Source organism: Alligator mississippiensis, chromosome 8 (genome assembly GCF_030867095.1).
Source record: "Alligator mississippiensis isolate rAllMis1 chromosome 8, rAllMis1, whole genome shotgun sequence".
Classification (NCBI taxonomy): domain Eukaryota; kingdom Metazoa; phylum Chordata; order Crocodylia; family Alligatoridae; genus Alligator; species Alligator mississippiensis.
In genome coordinates, this window is record NC_081831.1 from 59,225,092 (window position 1) to 59,232,253 (window position 7,162).

Sequence of the window (7,162 nt, forward strand, 5' to 3'; positions counted from 1 at the left end):
TTAATTTAATTCCCCCCCCCCCCCAGTAATTTTCTTTGTCTCCTCTTAATTCCTCATTGTTTCTTTTGCACTTCTTTATACCCCCTAATCTCTTTCCTCCCTTCTTCACACCCAACATAATCATTCTTTTTACTTTTCTTTTCCCCCTCTCCACTTGATTCCATTCCTTCCTTCCTTCCCAGGTTCTTCAGCACCTGCATCTCCCAGCCCTCGTTTCCTGTTCTCTCCATTTCCCTCTTCTCTCCCTGTCCCTGCCCTCACAGCCCTTCAACTCCCCTTTCTATTTATCTGTTTTAGTGACCAATGCCCCCTATCACTAGTCTGCTTCTTTAGCCCTGAACTCTTTTCAGACATCTGGCAAAGCAACAACTCATTTTTTCCCCTGTCATCTCCTTGGACTCTATTTCAATCCTTCACTTTTTCTAATCTGAATAGGCAGGCTCTCTTCCATCAAGCCTGTCTCTTGGCAGTAACAACATGTGATTCAGCCCATGGCTACTCTTGTCCTTAGATGGTCAATAAGAGTTTCTGTAAATAAGGACAGATGGGATTCTGGACTGGAGCAAACTGCTATCCTTTCACTATCTTTTTGCTGCCTTCTTTTTTCCATTCAGGTTTACTCTGTTAATTAATCAAAAGAGATCCTGGGGAGCCTGACTGGGGCAAATGCTTAATTGCAAAACCCTCGTCTTTTAAATGGTATACCCAGATACTAACTCTACATCAAAGATTACATGTCATTGGTCGTGTCACTATGCTAGACACCAATATGCCCTGGGTAGATACTTTTCAAGGCAAAGTTCGTGACCTATGCAGGGATGTGGTAGCAAAGTAGTAAAAGTTTCTGTCTACAACTTCAAAGACATGAGTTTGAGCCTTGCTCTGGAAGTATGCCAAAAACAGCCCTTGGACTGGGTACTTGGAACCGACTCTGATACATGCCGTGGACTTCAGAAATGGGTATACCTGAACCATCCTAGCCTGTTGGGTCACATAGACTTGGGTGGATTTTTTACTTCTTCTGTGACATACCTACATATACCTCTTTCAGTGGTTTGTATTAAAGCTGTGCCAGCCTGGGGGAATAGAGGAGCCCTTGAAAAGAACAAGGATAGAGTACCAGAGGGCAGATAATTTTTAAATTCATAACAAGAACTAGTCTGATTCATGGAGTCACAATCAGAGGCATAGCTGGACAATTCTCAACCCAGGCCTGCCACAATGCATGGGGCAGCACCAGCAAATTTAGCCACTACTGTGGCCGTGGCTATATTTGTGCACTCCTTCCCAAGCCCCTGCAAAGACCGAGCCCAGGGTTGCTGTTCCAGTCATCCCCTTTAGCATCCCCTTATGCTACTGCTGGCAATCCAAGTGCTATTTCTGCTCTTTAGAACTGAAGGAAATTTCTGTGCTGTTACCAGTACCCTGAAGTTTTTAAACAAGTTTTTAAACAGGATGCGTGGGTAAAGATACCCACTCAGTTTCCATTATTTCAGTGATTTATTTTTTTTTTCCACCACAAACCTAGCAGCTAATGATTTGATACCATATTTGCAAAAGAAAAATGTGTATTGGTCAGAATTAGCTTCATTTCATGTTTGGTTCTTAGTGGCTCTGATGATTTTCTGCTAAACAAGGGAGAGGTGAGGGGAGGGGCAGGGAGGAAAGGTTGCATTGACTTTGATCTAAGCATGTATTAGGATCATTTGTGAAGACAGTCCAGCTGAAGTTGATGCTGGTCATGAAATCATAACTTTGTCAATTTGGCACTAGAGGAATATGATTTGACTAACTTCACTTATCATTTCATGCCTGTTATCTGTGTTATCCTGGGGAGTAAATGGATGTGCTTGACAGAAAAGCAGGTTAAATTCTGAAAGAGATCTAGGAACATTTAAGGCAATTTAGAAATTCAGGTTACAGGCAATTTTTATAAATTATAAAATAGTAAACAATAAGGCTTGGCTGGCAACATGCCTCAGATGCAAAAGCTAAAAGTTTTATAATCTCCCTTATTGATTACTGAATAAGGGCCAAGCCAATGATGCATGTGCTTTATTCTGAGCCAGTGACGCTGTGTGAGCAGAGGGACTGAAATTAGAAGAGGTGGTTTTAGGTCTAGGATCCAAATCATCTATACATCTCCTATTTTGGTTGTGAGATTGGTTGAAATGCAATTACTTCATTTGACTTGGAGATGGTGACATCATCTCTCCAGTATGTAGAGGCAGGACCAGTATCTGCCCCTCGGTATCAAGCTAGGATAGGGAGATGGACGGTCAAGAAGCAAGGCTTCCCTAGCTCTGTTCAATCCTTTCTCTTACTTAGAATTCAGGTCCAAATCTAGATTTCATTTCCACTCCCTCAGAACTTTAAGGATACTGGGATCCATTGCTCATCTCTGATCTTACAGAGCTGAGGAGTAGGAATCATCAGCAAAACATGTGATCTTCCGGTAGGCAAGTCCAATGAGTCTCCTGAATGCACTTGAAAGGGATTAGTGGAGATGGTTTTTCATGTACTTGCTGCTGTATGCATGTAGAAGAGAATGCGGTTCCATAGTCATCACAAGCTCATCGAGAGATGTGCTTATAGCTGAAATAGTCAGAGTCATAAAAATAAGATCCAGATACCAAATATGCCAAATGGGGGCATGTCTGGAGGCAGGTTTTGGTGTGACCCATTGAGGGGATGAGAGAAACCTCTGACGTGTTTGGGTAAATAAGCACTATGCACTAAAGTAGTGCTTGATTCATTGCTACTTTACCCCCTAATGGGAACAATCTAGCAAGGGCCTGCCTGCTGGGTAACCACTCAGGCCGCAGGGCAACAGCATTCACCAACATATAATGGGTTAGTGGAATAAAGAAGCACAGAAACTACCATCATCACAGAGATTCAAGAACTGCTGAGATAACCCATAATTGGAAATAGCATTGTCAATAGACAGACACCAAGCAAAGTGATCTCTTACCCTTAACCATTTATAAAATATTTTTCTCTTTTTTCTTTTACAGAAATTAATTTTCAGTCAGTCTCTGTCCTCCTTGTCTACTTTTTTATTCTTTGCTTTGTGGTCAATCTGTGACCTGTGAAACATTGTGTCTTGTTTGCATTTGCTTTTGTTAAATAATATGATAAAGGACTAGGTGGGTTTCTCTGGCCCTTCTGTGTATGAGCTAATGAAATTCATTCCTTGTAACAAAACTAGAAATCTGTGAATAAAAAAAAAAGCGAGTACTCAAAACTGATGCCAGTTAAGCAAGTGACTGGGTCCTACCAAATGTACTGGGGGACAGAAATTGGTAAAAATACAGTACCCTCATCAACTTTTTATTATCAAAACTGGTCTCACAACGGTGATGGTATTCCAGGTTGCCACAATTGGGGTGGGACCATTTTTCTATTGCTGTTTCCCAGACCTCTGTCACCAGAGATCATGTTGGGGGAAGGCAAGACATATACCACTGCAAAGTTCAGATAAGAGTACGTTTTGCTATAATGTCTAACAGTATTCAGGCATATTCTGTGTGTATATCATAATCTTAGAAAACTGGGGCTGGAAAAGATCTCAGGATATCATCTAGTCCAGCCCCCTGCTCAACCTCACTAGCTATATCACCCCAGCCAAGGCTTTGTCTAGCCTCATCTTAATTCCACAACCTCCCTGGATAGCCTGTTCCAGTGCTTTACTACCCTCCTAGTGAGATTTTTTCCTAATATCCAACCTAAACCTCCCTTGCTGCAACTTGAGACAATTGCTCCTTGTTCTGTCACCTGCCACCACTGAGAACTCTTTGCAACCAGTTTTCAGGTAGTTGAAGGATGCTGTTAAATCCCCTCTTAGTCTTCCTTCCTACTTTCTTTCTGAGGCATCTGCAGGAGAAAACATAGTTGAGATTTTACCAGGTAATCAGCTCTGACTTTGGATTTAAACTTCATGCATTTGGAGCAACAAAAATTCACACAAAAGATTATAAAACAAGCTGTTTTTTATGTTTGATATTAGTCATTCTTTCCATGTAATTAAAAGGCAATTTTGCAGATAATAGAAATACAGGCCTTGCAGCCAGAGCTAAAGTATCATTTGTGAAACTTCCCTGGATTCATCAAACAGCAAATAATTTTAATAAATGGATTGAGACCACAAACATGCAAATAAGAGTTTGTTTGTTTGTATCTGCATTTATAAACTTCTTCTTGGGGTCAGCCTGAATAAGATTTTGTTTTCTTTTAATGACCCAAAATGTGGTGTTAGTATTATTTAATAAAATACTAAAATGCATTTCCCTCTTAGCAAATTGGCTTAGGGAAGTTGCAGTCTGCAAACCCATTCTTTATAATGACTCCAGATCCCTGAAGGGATCACATTCCCTACAATGCAGGTAGATGTTCCTTTAAACCAAGAGTTGTGTGTTAGACTCCCAAGGTGGCATCACTGACATGTCTTATGGAACGAATAATCTGGCCTACAGTGGGGAAATAGGGACATTAGGCTCCTCAACTACAGTTGCCATGATGCAATGCACTACAACAGGAAAATGCAGTTGAATATTAATAGACTCCAAACAAAGTGTTTCAGGTCACTTTAGCAAACTAAAATGAAAGATGTCTAAATGATATTTTTTTATCAAAACATTAAACTTCAGGAAAGGCAATCAATTCCCAAAAACTTGTCCAACAGCTTTCCCGACTACATATATGGACTACGTATATAGTCCAATTCCTCATATATTTTCTGGACCATCATGGCTACAAAAACATCCCAACCATACTACTTTCTCAAAACACATATTTTGACACTTACGACCCAGTTTTTCTTCAGAATTTCTGTTATGCAAGAAATCTGAAGCTTCAACTTTCTTCTTTTTCTTTAGTTTTGGGGCAAAAAAATGTTGAAATGTCTGAATATTCCATAAAATGTAAATTCCACATTTTGCTCAGTTCTGTTCATAACACCAGGGGGCGATGTTGGACATGAATAATCTATTAGTTGCTTATTGGTTTGAGTATACAAGCAACTATTTATCTACATAGTATTATGTTAGCCAGTAATAAAGTGGCAGGGGAGTCATCCATTTAGTATCCATAGTTCAAAGATTACAAGATAAATTTGTTTGCCAAATGAGCAAGTCTTGCTTCAGATCTACTAGCTATAATACTTACAACAATGCAATCCTTTTACACCATGTAAATAACAGTACCACTTCCTATTAGGAGGTTTTGTTTTAGCATCAGTTTCTTCCTTTGTTCACACTTCCTGCCCAACTAGTACTCATTTGTAATCCGAAAGATACATTTTGCAAAATAATTAAAGGGCCCTGAAACTGGAAAGGGATCTACACAGATAGATTGTTAAACCCAAGGGAACAGGGGCAACGCATAGGGGGTGCACGCGGGTGCATGTTCATCCCCTGAGCGTGGTGGCATCTGCAGGAGCTTTGCTGCTTACCACCACCGCTGTGCTGCCCCCAGCCTCCGGGGGCATGCATTGTTCCTGCAAGGGAAATTCAGCTGAATTCAGTTAGCTATTACAGCTCCCCTTTCATCTCACACACACTCACTCACTTGCTCTTGCTTTACAGTAATTATACTATTTACTTTGAACAAGGGTGTGCTTACTAAGAGTGTACCCCTTATGTTTTATTGATTTAGTTGTATTGTGGTTTCAGTTTCTACCCAGATCTTATATCCCTATCAATTAAACTATAGTAGAAAGAAAATATAATCAATAGACTTCCTGAGTAGGAAAGGGGGACTTTTATAATATTATCTATTGCTAAGATAACAGCAGCTAAAAATGAGCAATGTGTAGAAGGGAACCATTTTAGGCACTGAATTTGATATGGGCATTGTAGACAGGGAAATTGTGGGGGGGGACAGCTTTAACAAACCCAAGCTTAATTATGTAGGAGATCTTAAGTGTTTCATATTTAATGGAAATGCCTGACTCTGTCTCCATTCCAACCTCCTAAAATCTGCAAAATATACTCAAATGGGAAAATAAATTTTCATAATCCAATATTGAAAATATTAGATTATACATGTTTTGATAGTGCTGACATGGTAGTGTTACTGTGACAATCCAGGAGATTTGTGATCACCCACAGGCTTTGAAATGAAACTTTCATAATTTTACAAGAAGGAAGCAAAATTCAACACTTTCAGACCTGGAAGCTAACACCGCAGCTCCAACCTTTTGTTTCAAGCCAAATATGCATACTTGCAGAGCAATCTCAACACAACAGAAATTCCTTGCCCAGGAGAACCTCTCCATCATTAATCCTCCCGTGACATATGAAACATTTTAATAGATGAAGCATAATTCAATATCCTGGTTGCCTTCAGACACCTTTGAGATAAATAGACTGCTCCAACCTTTATCCAAGCCTAATTTGCATAAAATGAACTTTTCCAGCCAGAAGAATTTACACCACCCTCCAGCTCTCCTGTACAATATGAATTTTTATTTCTACCTGGGATAAATTTTACAATCTTTGCATTCTCCTATGCCTGAGGAAGGGTATGTGCACCCGAAAGCTTGTAAATAAAGAAAAAAATTATTTGCAACTGTCTAGTTGGTCTAATAAAAATATTGTCTCTACCACACTGACTGTGTGATCACCCACAAAAATTCTTGCCTCCTTAAATTAGATTATACAACCTTCGTTATCTATTTTTATAATACATTATTTTAAAAATACTGAATGCTTTCCTATTTAAGTATATTTTGCAACTTTTAGGAACCAAAGGAAAATGTAGGTGGTGATACAATTTGAACTGGATGAAAGGTGAATAACGTAGGGTTATATGGCAGTGAAGAACAGCATGACTTCATTCAGATATTCCTTTTGAGAGTAAGATAGTAGATTGATTTGGGGTGTTAACAGTTATATTGAAAGACTTTTTTAGTTTCAGATGTTGATTAAAATCCTTTGCCATTCCCTTGGTGGTTTGAATTAGCATCAAAAGTTCAAATGAGACTAGTGATGCATCATGTCAGTGTAATTAGCCAAATGTTCAAGATGGCAGTGGCACTGTTCTGAACTCATGATGCCCACCCAGCAGGCATCCTCGTCTGCTGCTGTTATCTGATGCATAGGAGCAGGAAATGGAAGGGAGCTGTGCTACTTGTTTTGCAATAATGTTTAGTGGATCTGGC